Source organism: Triturus cristatus, chromosome 4_1, assembly GCF_964204655.1.
Source record: "Triturus cristatus chromosome 4_1, aTriCri1.1, whole genome shotgun sequence".
Lineage (NCBI taxonomy): Eukaryota > Metazoa > Chordata > Amphibia > Caudata > Salamandridae > Triturus > Triturus cristatus.
This window is the reverse complement of record NC_140585.1, coordinates 110,504,438-110,521,032: the sequence shown is the minus strand read 5'-3', so window position 1 is coordinate 110,521,032 and position 16,595 is coordinate 110,504,438. Positions and strand designations below refer to the sequence as shown.

Here is a 16,595-nt window from a genome sequence, read left to right as displayed (position 1 = left end):
TTAGCCAAAGTACTGCATATTAGGACACGTGGTCTATAAAAATAAACTCTTTTTATTTTCACCGTGTCTCTGTTGATTCTTGTTGTGGACTGATGTGAGAATAATATACGAACAGGTATTTCCGATTCCCACCATTCCTGAGAGTACACTGAGTCGCTTGTTCTGGGTTGTCTTTTCATTGGGACCGCCGAGCTAAATCTCGGATAACGAATGGGACACTTATGCTAGCCGGATACTGAGTTCTGGGTTCTGAGGTGAGTTTCTGGTACACCACAACTCACTGAGGTCCTGGGGTTCTACGCATAGTTCTGTGTATAAGCAGAATCCCTGCAACACCTTATCAACATTCAGAAAAGAATTCTGTAAACGCTACAGGCCATTCATAACGCAGGTGTTAGGCTGCTGCTGGTATTGTAGTAACAACAAAAACAGAGTGTGGAGGGTCCAAGGGACTGAATTTAAAGACCTGCAAGGAGGGTGTCCCCTGCTTACAACATACTATAACACAAAAACTCCTTGGGTCTAAGCTTACGACGTGTGTTTGAAGTGACAGATTATGTTAAGGTATCGACTCTCACTAAAGGAGAGATATCCCTTTAGGATGATTACCCTCACTCACCAAAGGTGACATGCTTCATCATTTGGGAATCTCCTCTCAGTGGAAAAACCTAGTTCCACTGAGGGCTACAACCTCCTCACAGTGAGGGAGGAGCTCAGGGATGTTTTAAAGTAGAAGCTGCTACACTCTCTGGTCCCGTGATGAATAAGGTAAAATGCAAAAAATCGCAGCACAAAGTAAAAAATAAATGTGATTTAAAACTACCTAGTGAGTAGCAAATGGATCTAACTTTATTGGCTTGCTCCCACTGGCAGGCATAAAAAAAAAGTGCAACAGCAGTATGGAAATTAGACTGCTGATTGTGAACACACGGTCAACATGTTTCAGCCCCTCTGATCAGAAAAGTATCCGGGCTTTTGTCAGGACCATAGAAATATACAAAGCTGCTGGTTAAGTGAAAAAACCCATAAAGGTGCGAAAACAAAATATTGTTGTGATACTAAACCATTTTCCAGTGTATTCTTCAGTAATACTGGAAATACCTAAAAGAACAGAAATTAGGCATCTGTCCTGTCAGTAACCCATAATTTGTGAACAACAACACACAACAAAATAAGTTGATAAAGGGCCTTATTAGATGTCCCTTACATCACCACTTTCAAAGGTGGAAAATAACTCACCCAATCTGATGGATATTTATAGCCTCACCTCAACCTGGCGACAGTTCAGGGAAGAGGGCCGCACTCTACAAAAAGAAAAGTATAGCACTCTGTGTCATGTGTCTGACTCATCAAGTGCCCACAGATTTATACATTAAAAAAAAACTTTAAAAAAGATAGGAAGACACGTACTGCTCAAGTTCCTGAAACAAAACATTGTCTGCAGACTGAAGATAATGGCATAGAAGTGTATTCTTAAATTTCTTTTCAAATCTCTCTCTTCATATGGCTCATTTTAGGAAGTCATAACTCTCTTCTTAAGCACGAGGTAAGGTCATGTTGCAATACCAATTGCCACAGGTATTGCTAAACCTATGTAATATCATGCTTAAACCTATTGTAATATCAAGCAAATGTCCCACTTGCTAAAAAATTACTGAGTGTTCCTAGCGCCACAAATCAACCATACTTGCACGGTAGTATGTGCTATGAGAACACCTAAACAATTAAGCAGCGTGTACTCACCTATCCATCGGTAACCCGTCGCAGACTGAGGCTGTGACCGGAGGCACCGATCAGAAGGCGCCGCTCGAATTTAAAGTGTTTGCAAACTGCTGCTCCATCCCCGTAGCAGGTAAAGGACCCCATAGTAGTTCGTGAGGTGCCTGATCAAAAGAAGGGGGAAGTTAGACATATATGCGTCTGCGCGGCCTGCTAATGCTGATCATCGCGCGCATGTGCAGTCAATTTCAGGGGGAATTATTATTATTTTTTTATCATGTCGCGTCCAATTGAAAATCGTACAATGGTTTAAAAACATGGACCGCGAGTGAGCTGTCTAAAAAACATGATTGATCAAAAACATATTAATAAACACTACATATCATGAGCGCAGTTTATGTTGATACCAAACACTGATCTCTACGTGCCTGTGCAGGATTGCTCAATAACCATTAGCACAATTAACATATTGCATGAAGTCCAGAATTCAGTCCTAAGATGAAAATGGAGGGATCACTTTCATGGCCAGACAAGCGTGTTAAACATACCTCAGTTGATTTGTAAATTGATAATAAAACACCATGATTTAAATTGTAACATTTTGTCAGTGTTACAAATTTGGCTTCCCTATGCCCCAATAATGAATACAACCCTAAAAGGCAAGAACCTATATAGCCCTCTATTAGTAGAAGTAACACTTGTTGGCTATAGATAGTAGGGAATATCATCATTCAGGCCTCTAGTATAAGTATGAAGCCTAAACCCCCAGCGTTGTTCACGATTGAGCAAAAATTTGGAAAACTCCATAATATGTTGTGGAATGTAAGGTTGCTCGAGGACTACCCAGCTCAAATCAGTGTCTGAATGATTAACCCCTTCGCTGCCAGGCTTTTTCCCCTCCTGTGCCACGCCCTTTTTTGGCTATTTGGGGTAGTGCGCGCTTAGACCCCTGTAACTTTTTGACCACATAAGGTATCCACGCCAAATTTGCGTCCTTTTCTTCCAACATCATGGGGATTTTAAAGGTACTCAGGATTTGTGGATTCTCCCAGCGGAGTCACAGAAATGAGCCAAAATACAGCAAAATTTTGGGTTTTTTTGGAAAAATTTGAAAAACGGGCTGCAAATGAAAGCATCTGGGTTTTTCCCTGCAAATGTTATCAAAAAAGGGTTTGTGGGGTTGGAATCACCATTTTCCCAGATTTTCGGGGATACCAGACTTTTGTCAGAAACCCAACATTTTTTACACAGTTTTGGCATTTTTCTGGGACATAGCCTAATTTTGCTATTTTTTGTACTTTTGACCTCCTTCCAGTTAATGGCAGAAATGGGTACAAAAGCAATAATGGATCCTGGAAAGCTATACATTTTCGAGAAGAAGACAAAATTCTGAATTCAGCAAGGGGTCATTTGTGTAGATCCATCAAGGTTTTTTTATAGAAACTAACAGTTAAATATAGGATAAATTGAAAATTAGTTGAAAAAAAAAGCCTTTTGTGTCAACGTTTCACCTGTAACTTCTTCTAATTATGACAGCTCTTTGAAAGCAATATACCATTACATCCGCTGGACATTACTGGTTGTGGGGATATATAGGACTTGTAGGTTCACCAAGAACCCGACGAACCCAGAGCCAAAAACTGAGCAGCAACTTGCAATGGTTTTTTATTATGTACCGGGTATATAGTAATTATTCTGTAAAAATGTGTACATGGAAAAATCGGTATGAAAGACACCTATGTATTTCTGAAATGGGAACAAAATATTGAGTTTAGAAACAGTAGATATTTGCACATTTCTGAAATTGGGGATACTCATACTAGAATGAGAATTATCAGTCATTTTTTAGAATGACTTCTTTTTTACACAATATCTTTCATTTGGAAGGCAGAAATGCATCGAAAGTCAATAGATAATAACAGTTCCTTTACAAAAACTGAATTACCCTAAGTCTCCCGATAAAAATGGTACCTCACTTGTGTGGGTAGGCATAGTGCCCGCGACAGGAAACGGCGCAAAACGCAACGTGGTCACAACTCAATATCGCAGTGAAATTTTACCCTTTTTTGGCAAAGTGCCTAGCTCTAGTTTTTGAACCCTAGCTCTACGGGCACCTCGGGAAACCTAGCAAACCTATACATTTTTGAAAACTAGACACCCAGGGGAATCCAGGATGGGGTGACTTGACGGCCTCCCACCAGGGTCTGTTACCCAGAATCCCTTGCAAACCTAAAAAATTGACAAAAAAAACAAATTTTCCCCACATTTCTGTGGTGGAAAGTTCCGGAATCTGCGTGGATCCACAAATTTCCACCCACCCCGCGTTCCCCAAAGTCTTATGAGAAAAACGGTACCTCACTTGTGTGGGTCGGCCTAGCGCCCGCGACAGGAAACGGTGCAAAACGCAACGTGGTCACACCTCAATTTCGCAGTAAAAAATGACCCTTTTTTGGCAAAATGTCTAGCAGTAGTTTTTGAACCCTAGCTCTGCGGGCACCTTGGGAAACCTAGCAAACCTATACATTTTTAAAAGCTAGACACCCGTGTGCTTCCAGGGAGGCATGGCTTGCGTGGATCCCCCAACGTTTCCTTACCCAGAATCCCCTGCAAACCTCAATTTTAGCTGAAAAAATCACATTTTTCACATATTTTTGTGTGGGAAAGTTGAGGCATCACCGGGCTGACACAAATTTCCTGCCACCCAGCGTTCCCCCGGGTCTCCCGATAAAAACGGTGCATCACTCGTGTGGGAGGCCCAAGTACCAGCGACTGGCAAGGCCCCAAAACGTATTGAGGCGACATGAAAATTGCCTACCTCAAAACGACCTGGTTTCGCAAGGGGGGTCACCTGGGTTTTTGGCCCGGTGCTCTGCGGCCACCTAGGGGAACCTACCAAACCCACACATTTCTGAAAACTAGACACCCGGGGGATTCCAGGGAAGTATGGCTTGCGTGGATCCCCCAACCTTTCCTTACCCAGAATGCCCTGCAAACCTCAAATTTAGCTGAAAAACTCACCTTTTTCACACATTTTTGTGTGGGAAAGTTGTGGCATCACCAGGCTGACACAAATTTCCTACCACCCAGTGTTCCCCCGGGTCTACCGATAAAAACGGTGCCTCACTCGTGTGGGAGGCCCAAGTACCCGCGACAGGCAAGGCCCCAAAACGTATTGAGGCGACATGAAAATTGCCTACCTCAAAACGACCTGGTTTTGCAAGGGGGGTCACCTGGGTTTTTGGCCCCGTGCTCGGCGGCCACCTAGGGGAACCTACCAAACCCACACATTTCTGAAAACTAGACACCCGGGGGATTCCAGGGAGGCATGGTTTGCGTGGATCTCCCAACGTTTCCTTACCCAGAATGCCCTGCAAACCTCAAATTTAGCTGAAAAAATCACCTTTTTCACACATTTTTGTGTGGGAAAGTTGTGGCATCACCGAGCTGACACAAATTTCCTACCACCCAGCGTTCCCCCAGGTCTCCTGATAAAAACGGTGCCTCACTCGTGTGGGAGGCCCAAGTACCCGCGACAGGCAAGGCCCCAAAACGTATTGAGGCGACATGAAAATTGCCTACCTTAAAACGACCTGGTTTTGCAAGGGGGGTCACCTGGGTTTTTGGCCCGGTGCTCAGCGGCCACCTAGGGGAACCTACCGAACCCACACATTTCTGAAAACTAGACACCCGGGGGATTCCAAGGAGGTATGGCTTGCGTGGATCCCCCAACGTTTCCTTACCCAGAATGCCCTGCAAACATCAAATTTAGCTGAAAACATCACCTTTTTCACACATTTTTGTGTGGGAAAGTTGAGGTATCACCGGGCTGACACAAATTTCCTACCACCCAGCGTTACCCCGGGTCTCTCGATAAAAACGGTGCCTCACTCGTGTGGGAGGCCCAAGTACCCGCGACAGGCAAGGCCCCAAAACGTATTGAGGCAACATGAAAATTGGCTACCTCAAAACGACCTGGTTTTGCAAGCGGGGTCACCTGGGTTTTTGGCCCGGTGCTCAGCGGCCACCTAGGGGACCCTACCAATCCCACACATTTCTGAAAACTAGACACCCGGGGATTCCAGGGAGGTATGGCTTGCGTGGATCCCCCAACGTTTCCTTACCCAGAATGCCCTGCAAACCTCAAATTTAGCTGAAAACATCACCTTTTTCACACATTATTGTGTGGGAAAGTTGAGGCATCACCGGGCTGACACAAATTTCCTACCACCCAGCGTTCCCCCGGGTCTCCCGATAAAAATGGTGCCTCACTCGTGTGGGAGGCCCAAGTACCCGCGTCAGGCAAGGCCCCAAAACGTATTGAGGCGACATTAAAATTGCCTACCTCAAAACGACCTGGTTTTGCAAGGGGGGTCACCTGGGTTTTTGGCCCGGTGCTCAGCGGCCACCTAGGGGAACCTACCAAACCCACACATTTCTGAAAACTAGACACCCTGGGGATTCCAGGGAGGTATGGCTTGCGTGGATCCCCCTACGTTTCCTCACCCAGAATGCCCTGCAAACCTCAAATTTAGCTGAAAACATCACCTCGTTCACACATTTTTGTGTGGGAAAGTTGAGGCATCACCGGGCTGACACAAATTTCCTACCACCCAGCGTTCTCCCATGTCTCCCGATCAAAACGGTGCCTCACTCGTGTGGGAGGCCCAAGAACCCGCGACAAGCAAGGGCCCAAAACGTATTGAGGCGACATGAAAATTGTCTACCTCAAAACGACCTGGTTTTGCAAGGGGGGTCACCTGGGTTTTTGGCCCCGTGCTCGGCGGCCACCTAGGGGAACCTACCAAACCCACACATTTCTGAAAACTAGACACCCGGGGGATTCCAGGGAGGTATGGCTTGCGTGGATCCCCAACGTTTCCTTGCCCAGAATGCCCTGCAAACCTCAAATTTTGCTGAAAAAATCACCTTTTTCACACATTTTTGTGTGGGAAAGTTGTGGCATCACCGGGCTGACACAAATTTCCTACCACCTAGCGTTCCCCCGGGTCTCCCGATAAAAACGGTGCCTCACTCGTGTGGGGGCCAAAAACTCATAGGACCCCCTTTGCAAAACCATGTTGTTTTGTGATAGGTAATTTTGATGTCTCCTCAATAGGTTTTGGGCCCTTGCCTGACGCGGGCACTATGCCTACCCTCGCAAGTGAGGTACCATTTTTCTCTGAAGACTTTGGGGAACGCAGGGTAGGTGGAATTTTGTGGACCCACGCAGATTCCAGAACTTTCCGACAAAGAAATGTGAGGAAAAAGTGTAATTTTGAACAAATTTTTAGGTTTGCAATGGATTCTGGGTAACAGAACCTGGTGAGAGCCAGTGAAGTCACCCCATCCAGGATTCCCCTCGGTGTCTAGTTTTAAAGAATGTACAGTTTTGCTAGGTTTGCCTACGTGCCAACTGCGCTAGGGCCCAAAATCCAGAGGTATGCACATTGCTAAAAAAAAAAATCGGAGCCCAGTGGGCTTTCTGCCGCCCTGGGGGGGAATCGGGGAAGGGGGTTTCATCCTGATATGCCCCTAAAGGGGCAGAAAGACTGTGGCTATTTTTTGTGGGGGTGGGGGCATTGGTATGACCATTTTGGGTAGCCCCCACTCCCACGCATAAAAAAAACCTGCTTACTCGCTGGCGCCTACTGGGCTTTCTGCCCCCCCCCAGGGGGCAGATCAGGGGCCACTGCCACCATCTGCCCTCCCGGGGGGCGAGAAAGACTGGAATTACTCTGGGGGTGGGGTGGGGTATTGTTCTGCCCATTTTGGGGAGCCCCTACCCCTACACTAATAAAACAAAAAAATCCATGGTTTCTAGTCGCATTCTGCGCCCCCTGGGGGGGCAGATTGGGGGCTACAGCTCCCATCTGCCTCCTGGGGGGCAGAAAGACTGACATTTTTGTGGGGGGGAGAGTGGGGGCATTGGCGTGCCCGTTTCGGGCAGCCCACACCCTAAAAACAATTGTGCCCAAAAAATCCCTGGTGTTTAGTGGGCTCTCTGTCCCCCCCGAAAGGGCAGATTAGGGGCCAATGCCCCATCCGCCCCCTGGGGGGGCAGAAAGACTGTAATAATTGGGGGGTGGGGTGGGGTGGGGTGGGGGTATGGGCCTGCCCGTTTTGGGCAGCCCCCACCCCTATTTTTTTTTTTTAACAATTCCCTGGTGTCTAGTGGGCTTTTTGCCCCCCCCCGGGGGGGCAGATTGGGGGCCGATGCCCCATCTGCTTCCCAGGGGGGGCAGAAAGGCTGTAATGGTGGTGGGTGGGTGGGGGCATTGGCGTGCCCGTTGCGGGCAGCCCCCACCCTAAAAATAAAAATAAAAACGAATCCCTGGTGTTTAGTGGGCTTTCTGCCCCCCCGAAGAGGCAGATTAGGGGCCAATGCCCCATATGCCCCCCGGGGGGCAAAAAGACTGTAGTAATTGGGGGGGGTGGGGGGATGGGCCTGTCCGTTTTGGGCAGCCCCCACCCCTATTTTCTTTTTTTTACAATTCCCTGGTGTCTAGCGGGCTTTTTGCCACCCCGGGGGGGCTGATTGGGGGCTGATGCCCCATCTGCCCCCCAGGGGGGGCAAAAAGACTAAAATGCCCAAAAATACACAGGGGGGAGCAAAGGTTCTTGCCCAAGGGGCCGCTCCCCCCTCCCTGGTGTCTAGTGGGTGGATCCCTGCTTGGGGATCGCCCTCCTGTGGTGATCCCCAAGCAGGGATTCACTGGGGAGGGGTACCATTATAAAGGGGAGATTCTCCCCTTTCCAACGATACCTCTCCCGTCTTTGTACGTGCTCATGGGGCTGAGATAGCCCCCTGAGCACGTACAAAGTGAAACCTGAAATGAGCCTCTTGGCTCATTTCAGTTTCACTTTCACTATAATGACGTCGGCGCGACGTGCGCGCCGATCGTCATTGCAGTGAAAGGGAAGGGGGGGCCTCGAGTGCTGGGGAAGCTCTTCCCCAGCTCCCGAGGCTATTTGTGCAGAAAGGGAATCCCTCTGGTGCCCGTACCAGAGGGATTCCCTAGGGTATGCCTCATGACTCATGACGAGCTTGACTCGTCATGGGCACAGCGCGACTGTGCTCCATGACGAGTCCAGCTCGTCATGGGCATACAAGGGGTTAAGATCTATAAAGTGATTGGTCATTTTTGTTGACCTTTTCTTGCAGCAGATAGTACTTTTATGCTCACGAATTCTCGTTTTCACTTTACGTGTAGTCACACCCACGTAGTGCAAGCCACATGGGCATGTGATCATGTAAACCAATTTTTCACTGTTACAATTAGAGTGCTTTGACAGTATCCATGGTCGGTCAGTCCCAATGTCTATTTCAGTACTGTGTCTAGTTTGTACACACGTAGCACAGGAACCACAAAGGAAATGCCCCCGTACAGGAGGTAAATCCCATAGTGCTGTTTGGTATCATGTCTTTCTCAATGTGGGTCTTGTGTGTACAATCTGATCCTTAATATTGGAGCTTCTTTTAAAACCAAATAGAGGTGGTGGTGTAGGAGAGAACCCAATATTGAGAATTTTCTAATGTTTCAGAATGCTCTTCTTTGTGTCATTGGAATTCCCACTATAAGTATTAACACGTAAGTCTCTTTTGTTCTTCTTTGGGTGGAATAATCTCAATTAGATCTTGCCTGTTGTTATTGGCTGCTCTTTTTTTTGAGTTACGAATGGTTCTTGCCGGATAGTTCCTTTCCTTCAGTTGAAGAACTAGTTCTTTAGAATGTTCCTCATACTTCGTCAAGGATGTGCAGTTGCGTCGAACACGTAAGAATTGCCCAAAGTACAAATTCTCACGGAGAGCTTTTGGATGAAAGCTCAGATATGAAAGTAGTGAATTACGTGCCGTAGGCCTGCGATAAAGTTCAGTGCCCAGATTGTTTAATTCTGGGACGATCCGCACATCTAAAAAGGGTAGACTAGTCCTGGAGAATTCAAAAGTAAATTTAAGAAACTCTTCCTTGTGTTCAACCATTGATGGAATGATATAATGAGTTCGGAGGACCCCTCCAGACCACAAAAATGTCATCGATATAACGCTTACATATTTAGATATGTTGTACATAGGGATTTTTCTCTTGCAATATCTCTGTTTGTTCAAAATTGTGTACATAGAGATTAGCCAAACTGGAAGCGAAAACACTGCCCAAGGAAGTACCAGAGGTTTGGAGAAACAATTCTTCTTCAAATTTGAAGAAATTCTCCTTCATGGCCAGTGTGGCACAGGCCATGATAAAATGTACCGGTGTTATACTATCCATGGTGGTGTTCTTGAGCAGTTTCTCAATCGTTGACAGAGTCTTATCTTGTGGTATACAGGTGTATAAAGATTCGGCATCGAACAAGACTAAATAGTCCCATTCAATATCAAAAGATGTTTCTGCCAAAAGGCGTAATAGGTCCTTGGTGTCTTGTACATAAGTAGGCATTCTATGTACTATACTGGATGTACTGTCTAAAATGCTGGGTGTAGTCAATATATCATGGGCCATGCCTCATCGAAGGCTAGGCCTTGTATTTCTGCCATGTTAGTATAGCACCACATCTGCAGAGTAATGAATCCTAACAAAAACGAGCAGCAAGTGGACCTCTGTCAAAAAGTAGAGCAATAAAATTTGTATCCCTACCCTAGGTAGATACACAAAGTAAAAGACCTGCGGCCCAACAGCCGCTGAAATATAGTGTCCCCTACTTACAACATACTGTGTTATAGTATATTGTAAGCAGGGGACACCCTCCTTCCAGGTCTTTAAATTCAGTCCCTTGGACCCTCCACTCTCTGTTTTTGTTGTTACTATATTTGAGCGTCTGTTGGGCCACGGGTCCTTTACTTTGTGTATCTACCTAGGGTAGAGATACAACTTTTATTGCTCTACTTTTGTTTGATATTACAATAGGTTTAAGCATGATATTACATAGGCTTATCGATACCTGTGGCAATTTGTATTGCAACATGACCTTACCTCGTGCTTAAGAAGGGAGTTATGACTTCCTAAAATGAGCCATATGAAGAGAGAGATTTGAACAGAAATTTAAGAATACACTTCTGTGCCATTATCTTCAGTCTGCAGATAATGTTTTGTTTCAGGAACTTGAGCAGTACGTGTCTTCTTATGTTTTTTATTATTATTTTTTTTATGTATAAATCTGTTGGCACTTGATGAGTCAGACACATGACACAGAGTTCTATACTTTTCTTTTTGTAGAGCGCGGCCCTCTTCCCTGAGCTGTCGCCAGGTTGAGGTGAGGCTATAAATATCCATCAGATTGGGTGAGTTATTTTCCACCTTTGAAATTGGTGATGTAAGGGACATGTAATAAGGCCCTTTATCAACTTATTTTGTTGTGTGTTGTTATTCACAAATTATGGGTTATTGACCGGACAGATGCCTAATTTCTGTTCTTTTAGGTATTTCCAGTATTACTGAAGAATACACTGGAAAATGGTTTAGTATCACAACAATATTTTGTTTTCGCACCTTTACTGTTTTTTTCACTTAAGCAGCAGCTTTGTATATTTCTATGGCCCTGACGAAAACCCGGATACTTTTCTGATCAGAGGGGCGGAAACATGTTGACCGTGTGTTCACAATCAGCAGTCTAATTTCCATACTGCTGTTGCACTGCTTTTTATGCCTGCCAGTGGGAGCAAGCCGATAAATTTAAATCCATTTGCTACTCACTAGGTCGTTTTAAATCACATTTATTTTTTACTTTGCGCTGCGATTTTTTGCATTTTACCTTATTCACCACGGGACTTTAGGATCCCAGAGAGTGTAGCAGCTTCTACTTTAAAACATCCCTGAGCTCCTCCCTCACAGTGAGGGGGTTGTGTAGCCCTTAGTGGAACTAGGTTTTTCCACTGAGAGGAGATTCCCAAATGATGAAGCATTGGTGAGTGAGGGTAATCGTCCTAAAGGGATTTCTCTCCTTTAGTGAGAGTCGATACCTTAACATAATCTGTCACTTCAAACACACATCGTAAGCTTAGACCCAAGGAGTTTTTGTGTTATAGTACTGCTGGGTATTCTAAAATATAACTCAGTATCGCAATCTCTAAAACAGCTGCACTAGCTTCCGATCAGGTATGCATTGCATTTAAGTCCTTACATGATACTGGCCCTATATAACTCAAAAACACATTTCTTTCCTATATCCCTTCTATATATGCGATCGGCATCCTCTCATATCCTTGTGATTCCCAGGTTTAAGAGATCCTCCTAGGGTGTGAGCAGTTTTATAGTCTGCATGGCCAGACTGTGGAACACTCTGCCCCTCAACCTTAAAAGTACCATTGATCTTTTGGCATTTTGGAAGGCACTAAAACTTCGCTTTTTAACCAATAGAAACACTGATCTTCACCTATCATCTTCTATTGAGTAGTTTTGCTCTACTCCTTTTTGGTCCAGCGCCTAGACACCCCCGGGTAGAAGTGCGTTTAAAAAATGCTTTTTTCATTTCATTTCATAAAAGACAGTGTTCTACGCAGAGACAAACTAGAATGAAATATGTTTTAATTTTTTGTTGTTCTTGAAAATTCCCATTCCTCATCAACATTGCTGTGCGGCAATGTGAAGAGGAGTATGGCTACTTTTGAAAGAAGGAAAAACATGCTCCTCCGAGTGCCAAGTACAGTGAATTCACTCTCAATGGAATGGCAAAGTACATCCACCCTGTATGACGCAATCTCACCAGTGACACAGTCTATTTAAATTGCAGCCCTTCTCTTTATGGATATGTACTCAAAATTGGTGTCTTGGAATTGTGCTTATTCTTGTTCTGAGCTCCTTAAAAAGTGGAAGACTGTAGCATGCTTGAGCATGTGATCATGACATGGGAGGACTTTCAAAGCATAGTTTACCACATTCTGGTGACTGGGTCTTCCATTTGCGGCAAGAGTTTAAATTAAGAAACGCAGATAACAGAGTCAGAAAGAATAGGGAGCAGACTTCAGACTGAATGGTCTTGACATACTGAAGAATTCTAATTAATCTGACCCTGCTAGCTTTCTTACTATCATTTTTACCAAGAAGTATGCACATAGAGCATCAAAATGTTTGTTATTCTGTTTTCAGGGTTTCAGTTGTGAAGAACCAGAATAAACACCCACAACACAACAATGAAGTCTGCTATTCTTCTTCTGTTCCTTGGAGTCTATGTGTGCTCATGTAAGTTTGATGCAAAACTATTGTTTTTCAAGTACAGTTTTTATCTGTCAATCGTAAATTGTGTGCTTCCGATAGGGTTTGGGTAATTACAGCTGTGGGAATTCAATGGATAATTTGGAAAATACTTGGCCAGTCATTAGAATTTTGACTGTCCAAACACACCTTAATTCATTGCCTACTTGGTATGTTTTGAGTGTTATTTTCTGCTCAAACGCCATTGTACAAACATATGTGCAACAGTATTTTGGACACATTGAGGTCAAAGGATAGGGGTGAACAAGGTGTGGTATTGAGATGGTCCGTAATCCTGTTTGAGTAGCAAGGGGGATTGCTGATATAAATTATAGCTCATCACTGCACAAAGCCATTATTAATAGAGCTGTACATAACCAGGGCTAATTACAATATTAGGAACTTGAAACACAGTCTCTGTCTTATGTGCATGATGTTTAAGACACATTTAAGAAAACAGTGTACAGGAGGCTTTCTGGCAGATATAGAGTATGCTATTAATTTCAACAAAGGAATCTGTCAAAGAATCAAACGGAAACCACTTTCCATTCCGCCAGGGACATTTTTAATGGCATTTGAATACAAGGACATCATTCATCTTTTAAACTGTTTAATGTGGAGGACATGTGCCCAACAGTATCTCAAATCTGTGGTAAACACACAGGATGAGATGGTTACATCACCTATCTAGCAACATAGATAGGCGGAATGCTGAACATTGTCGAGCATTCACCCCGTCATAGATCTGGGTTTAATCCATCATTCTTTTGCGCGCCACACCACCCCAGTTTGAATCCATCCAAATGCAAATCATTCTTGGCCCTGCTCACCATGAGAACCATCCAGTCCACCATGAACTACCAGGCCAGGTCCTCCTGGGACAAAAAGCATTCCGGGACCAGTTTAGGACTATCACCCCTCATCAGTCAGACTAGCTTGAATCCAGTGGCATAGCGAGCATGTGACCCATTTCTTGGCACAGCCTTGCCACTGAGGACGACTGGTCCCAGGATGCTTATTTTCTGGCCCAGGAAGGACCTAGCTTGGCAGTTCGGGCTGGACTGTAGGCATGGGGGAGCAGGGTCCGACTGATTTGCATATGGCTGGGTCCAAACTGTGGTGGCATGGCGAGCAAAAAAAAGATGAATTTAATGCAGATCTGTGACTTAGGATGAATGTCTGAAAATGTTCAGCATTCCGTCCATCATTTTATGTGTTGCTACATCACCTATCTCTCTTTCATGGGAACCTCTTGTGCCAGCACCAGGAGATTCCTTGCTACCTATCTATCGTCAGAATCTCTTCCACTCTAGGTGAACAAACATTACGGACTGGCACACAAATTGTTTTCTATGTTCTATCCACTGCAGGGCAGCATGAGGTATGTCTGAACTCAAAGCCTCTCTTTTCCTTTCAAATTAAAGTGCTAAATCTATCATTTTCCCTGGTACCTTCACCACATGCAGAATCCAAACAAGAATCACTGCATGGCTAATTCGGCCTGGCTTGACCACGTGATCAAAGAACTAAAATAAGCCTCCTTTTGGAAACATGAGTTTCACTTTACCATTAATCTACCTGAGCAGGAGTTTGAAATGTACTGAAACTTGAATATTTTGCTAAATGTACATTAATAAAGGGAAGAGAAATTCACAACATGGCCTAGAGCCTGATTTCACCTGCAGACAACTCAACACTCTTCTTTGAACTCCCATGGAGTGGTAGAAAGTAGGCTTATTGCTACATCTCCCTCACCCCCTGCTGTTAATATGAAACACCATAGAACACCAGCAACACTTCTAGATATGCTGCATGTGAATGTGGCAATGTATCCTGGAAAGGAACACTTGATTACGCCGCCCACAAGCTCCCTTCCACCGCTTCTTGAGCTCTGGTATGAGACGACTACCAAAGATCTGTCCCGAAGGATGATGAAACCCACTGGCCCACAAGGAGCAGGATGGTGCATCCCAAGCGGTATGGTCCCAGAATGTTGAGTCTTTAATTTCGTGCTACCTTAATATTGTATCAAAATTATGAATCACCAAAACACCAAGAGAAGAGTAGATGGCTAAGAATATGTGTGCTCATTTTTACTCTCTGTCAGTATTCCTTGATGATATATCTCTCCAAAGAACACAGATTTAGAGATAAGCATAGTAAATCTAGACTTACCTGAAACATATTCACCTTCTTTACATTTTGTTTGTCTATATTATTGCTATAGTATTTTAATAGTACAATAATAAACTCGATATTTTGCCTTACAGTTTTCTCAATCACAGATGGAAAAACTTTAGGCAGAGAGACCCCAACAAGGTGGAGCTCACCTAAAGAGGATGTGATGTCCTTTGCGAGGGGCATGGAGGTGGAGGCAGAGTAAGGGAGCTCCCCTTCCAGCTCTAAATGATCCCAGCAGTGTGTATGCCATTACCACTACACCCATCCCCGTCTTTCGCCCTCAGCGATTTATGTATCTGCTCCATCCCACACTTGCTGCAGCTGCACACAGGTGCTGTACCACACATCCCTACTAGATGTCCCTCGAAAGACAGCACAAATGGAGCAGTACTCAGGTCATTACTTCGTGACAATGAATTAAATCGTTCCTGGAGGGTCCTCTGAACTCAGCAAAGGGTGTGTAATACCTCAGATCGCTAGAAAGTCAGAGGAAGCAATAATCAGCTACCAGATGCACTTTGAAGCCTGCTGACATCTCACATCAGGATAAATAGGAATATTCTTCTTTTGCGCCTCCCCTATTGTAAAATGTGACAGCATTTTCTATGAGGAGAAAATTACCTCAGCCTCAAACTCTCCTAAGGAGAGCTTCCAAATTGCTAAAACCTTAGTAACTCTACCTCAGAAAGCCCAAATCTTAGAGGGGGCACAAACCCGCCGTAACAATCTTGCGGAATTTTTCCATCAAAAAATTCTGAATATCTATCTATCTTTTCCAGTTTTTCATAATGACTCAAGTGCCTGTCAAATGGCAGAATTGGTCGAGGAACCTCAGTTTTCATTAGAGCAATTTCCTCTCCTAGATTTCACCTCACTTGACCTGATCATGTCCAAGGTAACTTCTGGCTCTCCCATTGATCCTTCTCGTCCTCAGTCACTTGCCCTGGTCACTAACACTATTCGTCCCGTCATCCTTGATATACTAAATTTATCTATCTCTTCTGGTGTGGTCCCTCCTACTTGGAAATGTGCCCGGGTGAAGGCGCTTTTAAAAAAACTTCTCTTGATCAGTCCAATCTGACCAATTACCGTCCCATATCTCTTGTTCCTTGGTTGAGCAAGTTGCTTGAGAAACATGTGAACACCATGTTAGTAGAGTACTTGGAGTCCAATCATCTTCTTCACTGCTCTCAAACTGGCTTTCGTCCTCAGTTGGGGACGGAGACTGCCCTTTTAGCTGTAACTGTGGAGGCGAGGAAGATTGTAGATCGGGGCAGCACGGCAGCAATTATTCTTCTTGACCTTAGTGCCGCATTCAACACTGTCAATCATAACATTCTGATGTGCCGTCTTAAACACCTTGGTAATTCCGGCTAGGCCTTAGCTTGGTTTCGATCCTTTCTTACTGATCGTAGTGTCTAACCAGCTGCCGTTAAGCTGCAGGGTACCTCAGGGCTCGTCCCCGAGGCCCACGTTGTTTAATGTTTATATGAGCACCCTAGCTGAGAT

At 44.7% G+C, this 16,595-nt stretch overlaps 1 long non-coding RNA gene across 1 annotated transcript in view; it reads left to right on the top strand.

Moving 5' to 3' along the window:
- Positions 1-16,595, top strand: part of LOC146844054 (uncharacterized) — a 97,364-nt gene that overhangs the window by 15,733 nt on the left and 65,036 nt on the right. The window contains exons 2-3 of the long non-coding RNA XR_014981118.1: positions 10,932-10,996; positions 12,801-12,893. This is a non-coding gene — a long non-coding RNA (uncharacterized LOC146844054). The remainder of the gene's footprint in view (positions 1-10,931; positions 10,997-12,800; positions 12,894-16,595) is intronic.